The sequence below is a fragment of the Lactuca serriola genome, chromosome 1 (assembly GCF_051521515.1).
Source record: "Lactuca serriola cultivar US96UC23 chromosome 1, Lser_US96UC23_V15, whole genome shotgun sequence".
Classification (NCBI taxonomy): Eukaryota; Viridiplantae; Streptophyta; class Magnoliopsida; order Asterales; family Asteraceae; genus Lactuca; species Lactuca serriola.
In genome coordinates, this window is record NC_136408.1 from 192,675,293 (window position 1) to 192,692,258 (window position 16,966).

The window sequence follows — 16,966 nt, forward strand, 5'->3', positions numbered from 1 at the left end:
GTTAGTACATCAGTAGTTACTTAATACAACACTACAGTACTATAATATTTTTCCCATCACATTCACTTCGTGAACATTCATACGATGCACGGTAATGTAAAAACTATATTTTTGGTTAATGATAGTCGGAATTGGGAAAATACACACTCTTACAAGAGACACACATAGATACTAGATGCCTTGGTAGAAGGCTACTTTTAGTAGGAAACATAGGGTTTTCTAGGAGTGTTCAAACAAATACAAACTTTACAAAACTTATACATCACATCTTACAAACATCTTACAAATGCTTTCATACAAACACAGACACTAATATACTTATGATCTCACTAGCTTTAAAGCTGATAAACTCTTTCAAAATAACTTGTATTCTCATGTCACCAGTAGACAGGTACCGGAGCCAGGTTTTTGAGAAGACGGAGCTCGTTCAAGACTCCTCTTTCATTTTGATGTATATTTTTGGTGTCTATATAACTTGACAGAACACACTTGTACGAAATTATATTATTAATGCAATGGATGATGTTGTTGCTTGTTTACTACTTTGCATTGTTGTGATATTGTACATGACGTCCTCCATCCGCAAACGTTTCCGCCGTTCTATGGTTTTGGGGTGTGACAGATTGGTATTAGAGCTTTGTTTATAGTGAATCGAGTGTATCAACGCATAAAAGATATACAAACTATAAACACAAGCAGGATTAAAATACTCTGATAAAGAGTTTATACTTTTAAATAATAAAATATTTAACCAAATATACATACCTGCATTCATACTAAAATCAATGTCACTAGGACAGAACAAAAGTATTACGATTGTTGGGCAGCACAAGTAGACTTAGAGACATATGGTCAACCCTGGAAAGATGTAGCCTCATCAACTACATTATCCGAGGAGTGATTAGCATGTGCCTAAGTATGGTTGTGAGGTTGCAACAAGTCTAAAAGCTTACCAACACTACTACAATGAGAACAGTAGAGCAGAACATTAGACTTAAAATACTATAGGAGTATTTTGTGTTACTATAATTACTTATCTGAGAACTAAAGGTCTTTATTAGTATGTCAATAGTTGTTTAGTGGATACGCTAAGGTTATATGTAACTAGGATGTCATAGACTTATAATCTGCGATCTTTGCTTTACTTCCTGTTCCTTGTTTGGTTGTGGACTTAGAGTTAGGATCACTTCTTCGAATGTTTATCATGTCCCGGAATACATATAACTAGTATGCTCTAGACAAATTTTGGAGTAATTGATAAAGATCATCTTATAATTATCTAATTAGATCGTCTACTTAGTTATATCTTATACCTCTTTTCTCGCGTAGATTTAATGGCTGGATTCCATCTTCCCGGAGACCCGTACTACCCCAACCACGGCAATGCAGGATGGCTGGAAGAAGAACCAGAATATGATCACCCAATACCTTTGGATGATCATGAAGCTGAAGGCTTTTCTGATGGTTCTGACTCAGAGCCAGAAGTCAACAACCAACCCTCAGTTGTTCAAAACCCAAACCCTCGTCCAACATTTCAAGGACCCACACCCCTGTGGGCCACAAACTTGAATAGATGGAGTCAGGAACAAGGTCAACCCATTCCCTACAACGGAGACAAAAGCTTATACAACCTCACTGAGGGAGGTTCCGCTGACAGAGTCCTACCCATCATAGTTCGTAGGATTGCTCGGAACATAGAGCAGGGTCGAGCAGCTATCAGCCGAGTCATGGAGATTGACGCCAACTCTGGCGTTAACACAGTCCACATTCTCCAACTAGAGTCTGCTCATGAAAGAACTCTGGTCCACAATGCAGCTCTGCAGAGAGAACTTGCTGAAACCCAAGCTGAAGTAAGGGAACTTCGAGCTCAACAAGCAAGATCTGATAGGCGCGTGAGGGACATAGAACATCTTCTGTCGGAGTCAAGAACTCACTCTGGTAGTTCTCGTCACCGATAGATTCTCATCAACTTCTTGTTTGGATATAACTTAGTTGTGTAAAAACTCTAGACTAATTTCCTATCCTTGTAAATCCTAGACCTGTTAAGGTCTTGATCGGGTCATAGTTATGTCGAAAATTTCCCATCTTGGTTGATGTAAGACCTACTTCTAGGTCATTTTTCCCAAACTCGTTACATCTGTAATTCCAACATTATCGATAGATATCTAAATCTCATGGAAATTATATCCAAATGCTTTCATTTACAATTAATTGTGTTATTCATTTGTACTGTTGGACTATGGCGAGTTAGTCCATGAGTCATTTTCATCAAATCTTCTATTAAATTCTTATCAATGTCTTCACCTTCATAAACTTATAGTTCAAAGATGCCTCCACGTAAATCACCAAGACGCAATCCTCCCGCACCAACACCCTCTACTCCTCAGTTCGACACGGCAACTCTAAATGTTGTTGTGGCTGCAGCTGTGGCTACAACCATGGCTCAATATCATTCATTCGGTTCCACTGGAGGAGGAACCCCTGTTCTATCTACTCATGGTGAAATCCCTGTGCGCTTGAAAGAGTGCTCCTACAAGGACTTCACCAACTGCAAGCCATTGTCCTTCAAACGGACTGGCGGAGTCATTGCCCTCTCGTAATTGTTCGAGAAAACCGAATCGGTTTTCGAAATCTGCTCCTCTCCAGAGGAGAGCAAGGTCAATTTTGCTGCTTGTACCTTTGAAACAAAAGCCCTAACATGGTGGAATAGCCATGTTAAGTCACTATCTCTCATGGTGGCTAATGCTATGGGCTGGGAAACTTTGAAAGACCTCATGATTGAGGAGTACTGCCCGAGGGGCGAGATCAAGAAATTGGAGGAAGAACTGTGGAGCCTAACCATGAAGGGCTCCAACGTAGTCGCCTACACCGCCAAATTCTGAGAACTGGTGGCCCTCTGTCCCAACATGGTTCATACTGAGGGAAAGAAAATCGAGAGATATATATGGGGGCTGATGCCACCATACTAGGGAATTGTTTTGGCATCTCACCCCACTACATTTGATAGTGCCAAACGATTGGCACAGTGGCTCATAGACCAGGGGGTTCGTACCCCAGCCGCAACAACAACCCTGACCGTCTCAGAACCCGCCAAAACCGCTGATTCCAAGCGGAAGTTCTGGGAGGACAAAAAGAAGACGAAGGCTGCCAAAAAGTAGTAGGTCGTAGCAGTTCATGCTGCGTTAGCACCTGCCGCAGCTGCTCCGGTAAAGTAGTACGCTGGAAGTTTGCCCAAGTGAAACAAATGCAACTTCCATCATGTCGGTGAGTGCAGGGAAATGCAGTGTTTGAACTGCAACAGGAAGGGGCACACTGCCTGTTTCTGCAAAGCTCCGGCGAGGCCAATCACCAAAGTCCCCGGCGCTGTTGTGGGCCAGGCTTGCTACGGATGTGGCAAGGCGAGCCACTACAAGAGAAACTGCCCGAAGGCAGGGAATGTCGGTGGAGTGGCAAGAGTTATGGCCATAGGCCACGAGGAAGCGGTTGTTGACCCCACAGTGGTCACTGGTACGTTTCTCCTCGATAACTCTTATGCATGCATTCTATTTGATAGTGGAGTGGAGAGGAGTTTCGTGAACCAAAAATTTACTCATTTACTTAAGCAAAAATCACGAGCACTTAAAGAACCGTTCACAGTAGAAATAGCTAATGGCAAGACAGAGAGCACTAACAGTATATTCATAGGGTGTACCCTAACTTTAGATAGCCATTCATTTTCGATCGATCTCTTGCCCATCTCAATTAAAAGTTTTGACGTCATTATCGGCATGGATTGGTTGAGTTTACATCGTGCCGATATCATGTGTTACGAAAAGGTTGTTCGCCTTAATCTGCCGTTTGGCGAAACCCTAGTAGTTTATGGCGACAAGCCCGACATGAACCTTTGTATCATCTCGAGCATTCAAGCTCAGATATTCTTGCGAAAGGAATGTTGAGCATTCCTTGCTCATGTGGTCGATGTGAGCCAAGAAGCAAAGGACATTCAGAACATTCCAGTAGTACGCGATTTTCCTGACATCTTTCCAGAAGAACTCCCAGGATTACCTCTGCAACGTCAAGTCGAGTTCCGAATCGACTTAGTTCCAGGGACTACCCCCGTAGCCAAATCGCCCTATCGTCTAGCACCTGCAGAGATGAAAGAACTGTCCTGTCAACTTAACGAACTGCTCAACAAGGGCTTTATAAGACCAAGCTTCTCACCATGGGGAGCTCCAGTCTTGTTCGTCAAGAAGAAAGATGGATCGTTTCGTATGTGCATCGACTACAGGGAGCTTAACAAACTGTGATGAGTTAAAAACTAACTTGAAGATCGATTAGATCTTTAAAACAGGTAAAATAATAAATGAGTAAACAGCAAGAACACAACAATGGATCAAAGAGTGTCGAATGATTAATCAATAATCCTCAACAGAGCTCGATAAAGAACTTCTACTGTAGAGGATTTAGGGTTTACAAGAACGATGAAGAAAATCTGTAAAAACTATCGTAATTGCTATCGTCTTCTAGATCGTTATCTAAATCGTTTTTTTTAATATGCATGCAAGCACATTAATTTATACTAAACCCTATCAGCTCACGGTTGGACAGGCCCAAACCGGAGTACAAAACATGGACTATTAACCGAGCCCAATAGACGCAATACTTCAAAAATGCTACGCTACGCTACCCAACAATCTCCCCCTTTGCGTCAAATTGGAGCGAGATCACTACTTCTTGCTTGGGCCAGCAGCGGCAGGAACCTTCTTCTTTACAGTCTCAAACAGACGAGAGATAAGCGCGAGGATTGTCTGTCTGAATCGGATGTACCATTGTATCATATCGTCAAAATATTTGATATCATCCATTGTATTTTCTTTGCACCTGTGGATGATCCCCAACACATGCTCAAGACAAGCAATGGTATAAAGATGTTTATCAGCTAAGGCAAAGAGACATTTCTGTCCTTCACTCCTAGTGAACATGACCGAATTATGCCTCGGGTCAATTTTTCCCATCTTCATCTGGTTTAGATCACTGGCCGAGCCAACAGGAGAGATCTTCGGTTTCTTCTTGAAGACATTTGCAATCTCCTGATCCATCAGGGTGACCTCCATGATATAGCACACCAACATCCTCTTGAGGTGGTCAATGATCGGACCATATTCAGCTTCATTAGTCAGAAGGATGTTGTGCAGAACGATCCAGTCATGGGGGTTGAGGTTCGGTAGATCTGCTAAAGAAATGGCATGTTCGGTTTTTGCAGATCCTCTGAGCACTTTGAACCGAATGTTGATAAATCTCCCTTCAGTATATGGCTTCAGAACCCGAACGTTGATGATCTTCTGAGCGCTCCAGGTTCGGTACTGGGGTTGAGCGGCCTTCAGATAGAACTCAATCAATTCCCGATCAACCTCCGGATGAGGATGAGGGAACTCGGAAACATTGGCGAAGGCGTGAAAGATGAACGCCTTTTGGGTAAGTGGCATGTCGAACTGAGAGTCGACAGAATTGTAACAGTCAAATGAGATGACTGGTTCAAGCCACAGGATGCTCGGGGTGTCGATTGCCTCCTTTATCATCCTCTCTCGAGTCCAAGCAGGAAAAAGAGTTTTCCTACTCTCGAGGAGGTCGTGGGCTTCTTTCTTTTTGCGTTTAGCTTCTTCAGCTTCTCTTGCCACACGAACATTATCATCTTCATCATTGCGTCGACTTTTGCGTTTCAGCAAGTCGACAATGGTTTCGTTGTCTTCTTCCTCTTCTTCCTCAGCAATTTTCTTGCCTTTATCCTTCACACCCGAACCAGAGGCTTGGCCTGCAGGAGGAGGTTCGGTTGTGTGAGTTGCCTTTGAGGAATGAGGTAGTTGCGATCCAGGGCAGGAGCGAGTTTCTCTACAAGGGTACGCCTCACAGAATGGTTAAGGATCAGATCATGTGCTTCAAGGATGTTAGATATTGCTGAGTGGAAATCCGAAACACACGTCTTGATGACCTCCCGTTCGGATCGAAGAGTGTCAAGTTGTTGTTGAGAATTGGAGAGTTGAGCACTCTTGACCTTTAGGGCAGTGGTCTTCTTTGCTAGAACGTCCATCAACGAGTTTTCAGTGGCTAGATCCTCTAGGAGTTTAGAGAAGCGCTCGTCGATAGAGGCACGAAGGGCAGAGTTGTCGTCACTGAGCGATTGGCGAAGTGTGGCAAATGACTTCAACTCCGTGGAGACAAACGTGGCTAACTGTTGAACAATTGGTTCCAACGTAGTCTTTGTGGCATCTGCACTCTCCTGTAAGGACTTTAACAGGGCAGAGGCATCAGAGAATAGTTTATCGACTTTTTCGGTCGTAGCCTCACAGGCTTTCGTTGAGGCATCAATGGCGGCGGTTGCAGAAGCGACCAAATCTTGCTGAGCCCTTGAGAAGGCATCAACAATCTTCTGAAGAGCGGCTTCAGAGAGGGATGATTGAGAGGTGGAAGAAGAAGCAATGAGCAAGTCGACCTTGTCATGTAGTTCCTTAAGATGCTTCTTTGTGACCGGAGCGTCTTCGTCATCGTCACTCTGCACCTGAAACGGACTGTAATAGACCGAGTCAAATGTCATGTTTTCCCCGCCAAGGAAAGGGTTATCTCCGTCAGAGGCATGACCGGGAGATGGTGGTAGTGGTGAAGCTGGGGGTGTAGTGGTATGGGTAGGTTCAGGTTGTGTGGTTTCGGGTGTAGGTGTAGGTGTAGGTTCGGTTTGTTTTTGAGTAGGGGTAGGTTCGGGTGCTGTTTGTTGGGTTTCGGTTGTGTGTATGGGTTCGGTTGCTGGCGGTGGTTCGGTTGCATCGGTATGAACCCCCGCATCAGATACGTTGGTTGTAACCTTTGTAGTAGATGTTGTTGTTGCATCGGTGAAAATGGGTGGTGGTATAGGGATTGAGGTGTTTGGAATGTCGGTAAAGGGGTTTACGGTGGGAATGGAAGTAGGAATTGTTTGAATAGGAGAGGGAATTGGAGAAGTATGGATTTGCATTTCGGGGGTAGGTGATCTGGGTGGTGTGTTGCCCCTTGGAGGTGTGTTGCCTCTTGGAGGTGTGTTGCCTCTTGGAGAGTTGTCAGAATCCGAACTCTCACCCTCTGACTCACTTGAAGAGGAAGCGATAATCAGCTTTCGCTTCGGTTGGGTCTTTCGCCTCTTCTGCTGCGGGGACTGAGCAGCTTTAGTGGGTTTCCTCTTCCTAGGAGAAAGGCCTTTAGCCCCTTTGGTCACCTGTTTCCCTTTGTCTGCCTTCTTGCCTCTATGAACAGGCTTATCGGCATCGTGAATTGATTTCAGCATCTCCGGCGTGAGATCCCTCGGACCAGACCGCTTGAACTCTTTGTAGGTCCGGATGATCCTGCTGTCAGCTGGAACGTCAGCGTACATGGTTTCCGGAATGGAACCATTGAAAGGGAATTTGGAAGCATCTGAAACGATGATCTTCGTGGTATGAAAGGTACCAATCGAAGACATCGGTGCGCCGGCAATAGTGGGGACATTGTTCTTATCCATCGCCCACTTAGTGATCAAGGTCCAAAACCTGGCATACGACACCTATGAATGCCGTGAAGAAGAAGATAAACTTTGGATGAGTTGTTGGATGAGAAAGGCCTTTAGCCCCTTTGGTCACCTATGAATGCCGTTGTAGACACCGTACAGGATGGACAGGAATAATCGACTGGAGCCATCTGAGCCAGAGCTCCGTTCAGAGAGACCTTTGAATAGCACAGTGAACATCCCGTTCCACTGTGGCGGCAAGCACGACTTCTTGAACTTGGCGACGGAGGTAAGCACCTCCGTGTACCCCATATTATAGAACATGTTGAAGAGGTGCCCCATTGAAATAGTCTCTGGATTAACCCTCGTTGGGTTAGCTTCAAACCCTAGTAGAGAACAAAAGCGTTGCTTGGAGATGGACGCTTTGTGATGAGAAACTTCGAAGAAGATCCTATCGACCACTTTATCGTAATGTGCAGTCGCATAGATCTGCGATAAGAACTCCATGGGCACTGATTCCACCCGTGATAGTGCAGGAGCAATTGACGAATACTTCAAGCACTCGATGATAGCAAACATGTAGGAATCATAGACATGAGGGGTTAAATCGATAATGAGGCATTGTTGAGGACGAATGGGAAGAATGTGGGAAGTGGCATGCACAGAGGATGAATCGGCCATTGTTGAAGAGAGTGAAGAAGATGATGAACAGTTAGGGTTCAGGGAATTCTTACTCTCTTGGGAATTTTGATTGCAGTAAAGAGGTAAATGGGAGATGATGTCGCCTTTTATACTGGGTTTTAAGGAGAGAGAAAAATCTTCCCAAATCTTCTATCGAAATACGAAGGGTTTTCCCGGAATTTGACTGATGCAAGACAGTTAAGGTAAGCGATGATCACGCATGAGAGAGAGTGTCAGATTCCTTAGAACACGCCTCCCATCAAGCGCCGTTTCTGATAAACCGTTTCAAATTCACACGCGCCCTTTCTGTGCCAGAGATGAACCGTTTCAAATTCGCACACGCGTCTGCGATGTCAGTTAGAGATTAGACGTTTTGCCTGAGTCAGCAACTCTTCATCTTATCCCTTTAAAGTATAACGACATCTTTTGAATAATACGCCCACGTGGATTAAAGTTGACCTCAGCTTTTAATCAACCACCAATCCAAAGAAAAAGCCTGTAATTATTAGAACCAGAATTTTGGAAAATCAAAGATTTTCGTGCTAAGGGTGTAAAAGATAAGAAATAAAGCAATTCTTTTGAGGAAAAATTGTGATGTCAATAAAGACACAAAACAAATGATCCCGGGCACGAATCTCTTCCTTCAAAGTCAAGAGAGACCTTAAAGTGTAAATGTGGTTTCCCGTTAAATAACGATCAAACACCTTTTAAGAAGTGTTGAAAGGCTTCTTTTAATTAAACTTTTTAGGGTGGCTTAGCTTTGATTCAGCAGTCCTAATCTTGAAATAAGATAGAAAGTGAACAAAGTACTTGTGAGACCGGTGTAGTTTGTTAAACAAGTAGGTTTGAAATAATTTTAAAGTGGCTGGTAAATATAAAATCTCAACAAAAAAAATTAAAAACTGGATCCCACGGGAAGAAATGTTATGGTTTTTAACAATTTCATAGGAATCACACAAAAGAAAATTTTGAGATTTCATAAAGATACGTTCGTCAATTCATTAGTGAAAACTTGAGAAAATTAATTGTTCACCGTCAATTCAGAGTGGGTATTGAATTTTGGGTTTCACTCAGCTCGTAGTAGCACGAAACTAAGATCATAAACGCAGTTTTTGAGTAACCATAAACCTCAGTGGTAATTTCTGAGAGTCTCAAGGGTTACGTTTGTGAAACGAATTTAATGGAGAAATGTGATGGAGATGGTGTAAGAAAGAGAAGTACCTCTGCTGTGAAAAGTAGGACCAAGCAGAAAACTCTTATCTCATGTGAGAAGAGAGTTAGGTAGCTCACGATTAGAATAAGAGAGTAGTAGCCTAATTAGGAAGACAAGGTTTGTGTATACCAAGTCATTAAGGCTATTATTCAGAATCTGATGAGGTTTTGGGCACATATAGCAGCATGCTTCTAGGGACACTTAACTAATCCAACAAATATTTCCCCATAAACGAACGAACACACATATAAAAATTAAAGACAAAAATTAAATAAAGAATAGAATATATTTTTGGAGTTTTTGATATTAAAAAAAATAATGAGAAGTAAAAAAAAATAAAAAAAATAAGACTAAGAAAGAAAATAAAAGATTAAAAAAATTTTTGGAAAAGAAAAGAAAAACATTGAAAAAAAAAAAACTTTGGAACCGAACCTGAGCGTTCGGTTGGTTTCGGTTTTGAAAAATTTTGAAAAACCGAACCCGAGCGTTCGGTTGGTTTTGGTTTTGAAAAATTTTGAAAAACCGAACCCGAGCGTTCGGTTGGTTTCGGTTTTGAAAAATTTTGAAAAACCGAACCTGAGCGTTCGGTTGATTTCGGTTTTGAAAAATTTTGAAAAACCGAACCCGAGAGTTCGGTTGGTTTCGGTTTTGAAAATTTTTGAAAAACCGAACCTGAGCGTTCGGTTGATTTCAGTTTTGAAAAATTTTGAAAAACCGAACCCGAGCGTTCGGTTGGTTTCGGTTTTGAAAAATTTTGAAAAACCGAACCCGAGCGTTCGGTTGGTTTCGGTTTTGAAAATTTTTGAAAAACCAATGAACTTAGACTTTCAAAAAGGAAATGCTTTTGACAATAAGATAAACACGTTTGTAAAACAATTGTACATGAAATTTACAGCCAAGAAAACTACCTGTAATTGATGAGCGAAAGGCAGGTGATCCAACCGAACCCGAACGTTCGGTCTATTTCGCTTCTTACGATTGAAGTTGAGAGGTAGTTTGTGGTACTGACTCTGATTCCATCATACCGAGCCCTAGTAGAATTTTGTTGAACGACGCTTCAGGAAGGGCTTTGGTGAAGACATCAGCTAGTTGATCAGTGGTTCTAACAAAGTGAATTTCAACGTTTCCATCTTCCACATGATCTTTAATGAAGTGATACCTCAGTGCTATGTGCTTCGTCTTGGAGTGTTGCACTGGGTTATGACAGATCCTAATTGCACTTTCAGAGTTGCAATATAGTGGGATCTTTTTCATATTGAGTCCATAGTCTCTGAGTTGACTCTGGATCCAAATCACTTGAGAAGTACAGGATGCAGCTGCAATGTATTCTGCTTCAGCTGTAGACAAAGACACACACATTTGTTTCTTTGATTGCCAGCTAACCAACTTCCCATCAAGGAATTGGCAGCCTCCAGTGGTGCTTTTCCTGTCTAATCCACAACCTCCAAGTTCTACATCTGAGTAGGCTTGAACGAAGAATCCCGAGTTGGATGGATACCATAGACCTAAGGAGGTAGTTCGCTTGAGATATCGTAGAATGTTCTTTACTGCAAGCATGTGAGGTTCGTGTGGGTTTGCCTGAAATCTAGCTCAATAACAAACAAAGAACATTATGTCAGGCCTGCTAGCAGTAAGATACATCAGTGAACCAATCATCTGGCGATACAGCGTAATATCAACTGCCGGTTTATCCAAGGATGGAGTGAGCTTGGTGCCGAACGCTATTGGAACTTTGACCTTTGAATCTCCCATCATGCCAAATTTTTCTAGAAGAGTCTTCTTGTAAGCTTCCTGATTGATAAAGATGCCTTCGGGTCCCTGTCTAATATTTAAACCAAGGAAAAAGTTAATTGGACCCATTGAGCTCATCTCAAATTTAGTCTCCATCAGCTTTCTGAATTCAGCTGTTAAGCTGGGATTCATAGAGCCAAAGATGATATCATCGACGTAAATTTGAACAATCATAAGGTGGTTACCTTCCTTCTTACGAAAGAAGGTTGGGTCAACCGAACCTTGTTTGAACTTCGACATCTTTAAAAACTTTGTCAGCGTTTCATACCAGGCTCTCGGAGCTTGTTTCAGTCCATACACGGCTTTGTCCAAAATATAACAATGATTAGGATACCTTTTGTTTACGAAACCAGGAGGTTGATCCACGTACACAGTTTCTTCGAGTTCACCATTGAGAAATGCACACTTGACATCCATTTGGTAGACTTCAAAGTTTTTGTGTGCAGCATAGGCGAGAAAGATTCTGACCGATTCCAGCCTAGCTACAGGAGCAAAAGTCTCTTCATAGTCAATTCCTTCCTCCTGACAGTATCCTTTTACTACTAGACGTGCTTTGTTTCGAATCACGTTCCCTTCCTTGTCCATTTTGTTCCTGAAGACCCATTTGAGACCAACAACCGAGGCATCTGGAGGAGTTGGAATAAGTCGCCAAACTTTGTTCCTTTCAAATTTATTCAGTTCGTCTTGCATAGCTTGAACCCAATCGGAGTGATCAAGATCAGTGTTAACTGTCTTTGGTTCAACTTTTGATACGAATGAGTTAAACATGCAGAATTCGACTTTTGAAAACAAGGAAGTCTGTTTTGCCTTGAGTTGCGATCGAGTCAGAACTTTTTCAGATACATCACCAACAACTTGAGAGACAGGATGATCTCTGGTCCATTTGGTGAGAGGAGGGTAGTTTGGATCAAAGGTTGGATCTAATTGAGCGTTTATCATTTCTTCTGGTTCGGACTGGCTTTCATAGTCGTAAGACATATCAGTATGCTCCCACTCGATAGATGATCTTACAGGAATGTCTTGAGAATCTTGAGCTACAGTGGTTTCTTGTGGTGCTGAGCTTTCGGGCGTTGATGCACCTTCGGATGGTGAGGCACTTTCGGTTGGTGTGGTACTTTCGGTTGATAAAGTGCGTTCGGGAGCAGTTTGAAACCTTAGCTCCCCCTCAACATGTGAGCTCGGCTGTGATGATGATGGTGGATCCTCCCCCTCGACTGAAGCATTGTGTTGTGGAGGATCGTCAGACCTTGATCCTCCTTCATTCATTCTCTTTGCAGCATCTTCGACAAGTTGCTTCATATGATCTACCTTGTTGTCAGCTGCGTTGACTTCTGAGAGAGTTGCCTTCTTTGGTTCATCAAATAACTCAACAAACTTCTCAAAGAGGTTTGCAATAGAGGCGGTGACTTGGCCAGTTTGAGGAAAAATTTCTCCAGCTGTGTCTTCGTTGGCCTTTAGCTTTTTGACATAGCTATCATCAAATGTCACGTAATGAATTTCTTCCATTTTTCTCGAGCGCTTGTTTAATACCCTATACGCTTTAGAAGTTAGAGAATATCCCAGAAATATCCCCTCGTTGGCTTTAACATCAAACTTGTTGCGGTGCTCTTTGGAATTGAAAATGAAACACTGTGAACCGAACACATGGAAAAACTTGACGTTTGGCTTCCTGTTGTTGAGGATCTCATAAGGAGTGAGAGTGAAGCGTTTGTTGAGATATGACTTGTTCTGTGTAAAACAAGCAGCAGAAATAGCATCAGCCCAAAAATATAAGGGTAAGGAAGCGAAACTTAGCATGGTTCGGGCTGCTTCACATAAAGATCGGTTTCGTCTTTTGACAATTCCGTTCTGTTGAGGTGTGTAGGGAGCTGAGAAGTTGTGACTGATTCCCTTTTCTGCCAGGAATTCTTTGAATTCTCTATTTTTGAACTCCAATCCATTATCGCTCCTGATATTGCGAATGACTTTCTTCAGCTATACTTCAATCTGCTTGATGAACACCTTTAGCTTATGAGGTGCTTCAGATTTAAGCTTCAGAAAGAACACCCATGTAAAACACGAAAAGTCATCAACAATAACAAGAATGCACTTGTTACCACCGATACTTTCGATAGATGATGGACCACACAGATCAATATGAAGTAATTCTAGTGGTTAAACAACTTTAGTGTTTATTATAGATGGATGACTTTGACGACTCTGCTTCCCCATTTCACATGCAACACACAAATGATCTCTATCGTACTTGAGCAATGGAAGACCTCGAACATGACCTCCAGTAACAAGTTTGTTGATATCTTTAAAGTTGAGATGAGAGAGTCTTCGGTGCCACAGCCAACTTTCGTCAGATTGTGCTTTGGATAACAGGCATATAGCTGGGTTTCCTTTGATGGGTTTGAGGTTTAGAGGAAACATTTCGCCTTTACGCTCCGATTTGAGAATAACTCTTTTCATCTTCTTCTCAATTATTTCAGAACCCTCATCTTCAAATGAGACTTTGAGACCGGTACCTCCAACAAGCTGAGATACACTGATGAGGTTGTGTTGTAGTCCTTCCACGTATGCAACCTTCCTTATCGTGAAATCACCGTTTGTAATCATTCCATAGCCTTTTATGGTGCCGAAGGAGTTGTTCCCGAATGTGACGTTTCTACCATTTGAAAGAGACCTGTATTCCCTTAGCTCTTCCTTCCTTCCTGTCATGTGACGCGAGCAGCCACTATCAATGTACCATTCTTCGTCAAACTGCTCGTCACTGATAACCTACAAAAATTAAGCAGATTTAGGAACCCAAAGTTTCTTGGGTCCTCGTGAGCCTTTCACAGGAACAGGAATAGTAAGAGAGATGTCAACAAGGGATGTTCTTTTTATTAGTGTTGTTTCATCTTTCCTTTTGATGGTGAAAACTTTAATTTTATTGGGATTTGTTACTTTTGGTTTGGACTCTGGTTTAACTGATGAAACCTTTGATTTTCCTTTCGGTTCAGTTGATGATTGAGGTTTTTGAGAGTGAACAGAATGGGATTTAGAACGAGGTGGAGAGGAATTAGAAGCATTTGAAGAATTAGAGGACCTAGATTGAGATGACTTCTTGGCTGGAGATTCTAGGTGACCCTTTTGCTTTTGATCATTAATGGGACCGACCCTAGAATTTTGATCTCTTTTGTTCTCAGAACCGAACCTCTGCTTTTGGTTGAAGTCATTCTTTGAACCGAACCTTTGCTTTCGGTTGATGTTTTTCTCTGAACCGAACTTCTGCTTTCGGTTGAAGTCATTCTCTGAACCGAACCTCTGCTTTCGGTTGTTATTGCTCTCTTGTGATTCTACAGGATTTTTCTCTGACTTTAAGTTCCTATCTTGATGTGAGAAATAGGCATTCTGAGATTGCCAAAACTGTTTTCTTTCAGAGAGATTCTTCTTGTATCTCTGATTTCTTTGTTGTTTTTGATTTCTCATCTGCTTCGGTTGATGATGGATGTTAGCTTTCGGTTTTTGTTTTTCTTTAGCTGGTTCACTCTGAACTGATGAAGTTTCACTTGGGGATGTGACTTCTTTTGTAGGAATTTCTTTTTCCTGAGGAACATCTTTCGTACCACTAGTACTTGGCACATTGAAGCTATCAGGTTTATTCAAAGGTTCTGGCACATATCTGCCTTTGCTTTTCCATGAAGTCCTTTCAGATAGACCTACCGTTTCATCAGCATTATCAATGGGAGCTGACCAGAAGAACTCGTCACAGCCATCAGCATTGTCTTCGTTTACTATTGCTGTGAGTTCAGCAGTCTGATGTTCGGTTACACCTGTGACCTTGTACACTTGATTTGGAGTGGTTCTTACTTTTTGATATACTACTGCTTTCTCAGCAAGAATCGGGGACTTTTGTTGGGACATACGAGCGAACTCCACTGAATTTTCTGAAATAAGATTCATGTGGTTTCCGGGTTCGCTATTGACAAATTCTGAACAGTCAACTGTATCCTCTACAGAAATTTCACTCATATTGTCGTCCTCATTAAGCTCAGATGCATTTTCAACATCAATTTTATTTTCTGAGCTCAAGTTGGCATTTAAAGAGTCATATTTTTGTATGGTTTCGGTTCTTAGTTTCAGTTTATCATTTTCATCCAAAAGGTTTTTAAGCATGTCCTTATGGTCCTTGGACTTAATAAAAGATTCGATTTTGTCCAGTCCATACATATACGTTGGATTAACATCCTCAGATGAAATAACACTCTCATAATTATACGCTTCAGCATCAATTTCATCCTCCTTAAACTCAAGGAAGGGTAAAATCATGCGATGAATCTTTTGTCCTATTTCACAATCCAAATGAAGCTGAGTAATATTAGTGTAAAGACGTTTGGCAATCAAACAAAAAACATTTCGCTGTTTCAAAAGCTTTAAATTGTCTCTTTGCAAATAAATGTTTTCATCTTTTGTTTTGATTAATTCCGACTCCTTCAGTTCGATCCATATCCGCCTTTCCTCACTCTTCGAAGACACCCTGCTTAATTGGTCAGTTAGGTTAGAATTAGTGACTCGAGTTTGAGTTAAACTACTATCTAGATGAGAGATTCTTGAATTAACACTTTTTAATTCTTTTTCATATGAGCATTGTGGGACTTTAAATGAGACAAAAACTGATTGTACCTTCTTGATCAGTTCATCAAGCTCGTTGAACTGCACACTGAGCGGTTTGGCTGTAAAGCACAAGTTCTGTTGCTCCTTCGTGTCATCATTCCCACCATCAATGTTGTATCCCCTCATCTGAGATACGTCGGACACCATCAAGCATCTTCCTCCACTGCTCTCTTCTTTCGCCACATAAGCCTTTCCATGAGAAGGCTTCCTCACTTCATCATCTTCAGAGTCGGTTGACCAGACCTCCACGCCACCAAACTCATCATCAGCTACCGAACCCTGCACAATTAACGCATTCATAAGAGGGTTAGCAGTAGAATTCTTCTTCCTGATTTCATCTAGCTTTTTCTGCAACAAAGCTTCTTCATCCTTTTCCTCATCCTTTTCTGCCATCTTTTTGAGGACGCAATCTTTTGCATAGTGGTTCTTTCCTCCACAATAATAGCAGCTCACTCCCGAATCTCCTTCAGCTTTCGGTTCCTTCCTTGATTCTTCTGCCTTCGGTTCATCTTTGACCTTTTCAGAACTATAACTCCCCTGCCAATTTCGGTTCTTGTTTGTGGGGAATCTCTTCTTGATGAACCTCTTGGGGTTTGACACCATCATAGCATAGTCCTCAGAAGTGAGGTCATAGTCATCCAAGTTGAGGTCTTCGTCCTCCATCACCGCTTTGCTTTTGGACAGGAGGGCCAACGAACCTAGGCTTGAAACCACATTTTTCTCCTGTAACACGATCTTTTCTTGAGATTTTAGGATGCCCACCAGTTTCGCCAAAGAATAGGATTTGAATTGCTCGTGCGCTTTAACTGTGGACACAACTGCTCTCCACTCAGATCTGAGTCCGTTCAAAAACGTAACCTTCTGCTCAATAAGCTTCCTTTCGATGTCGTGTTTGATCATCTTGCTAAGAAGATGATTGAAGCGATCGAACGTTTGAGTCACTGTTTATTCGGCTCCTTGCTTGAATTCACCAAACTCGGACAAGAGTAAGGTTTGAATGGAGTGTTCAAGATCTTCGTCTATAGAGTACAATTCACGTAGCCTGTCCCATATCTCTTTTGCAGTCATGCATGAACTCACCAGCCTAAAAGTATCGGATTGAAGAGCGAATCTGATCAATCTTAACGCTTTGATATTGCACTGAAATTTAT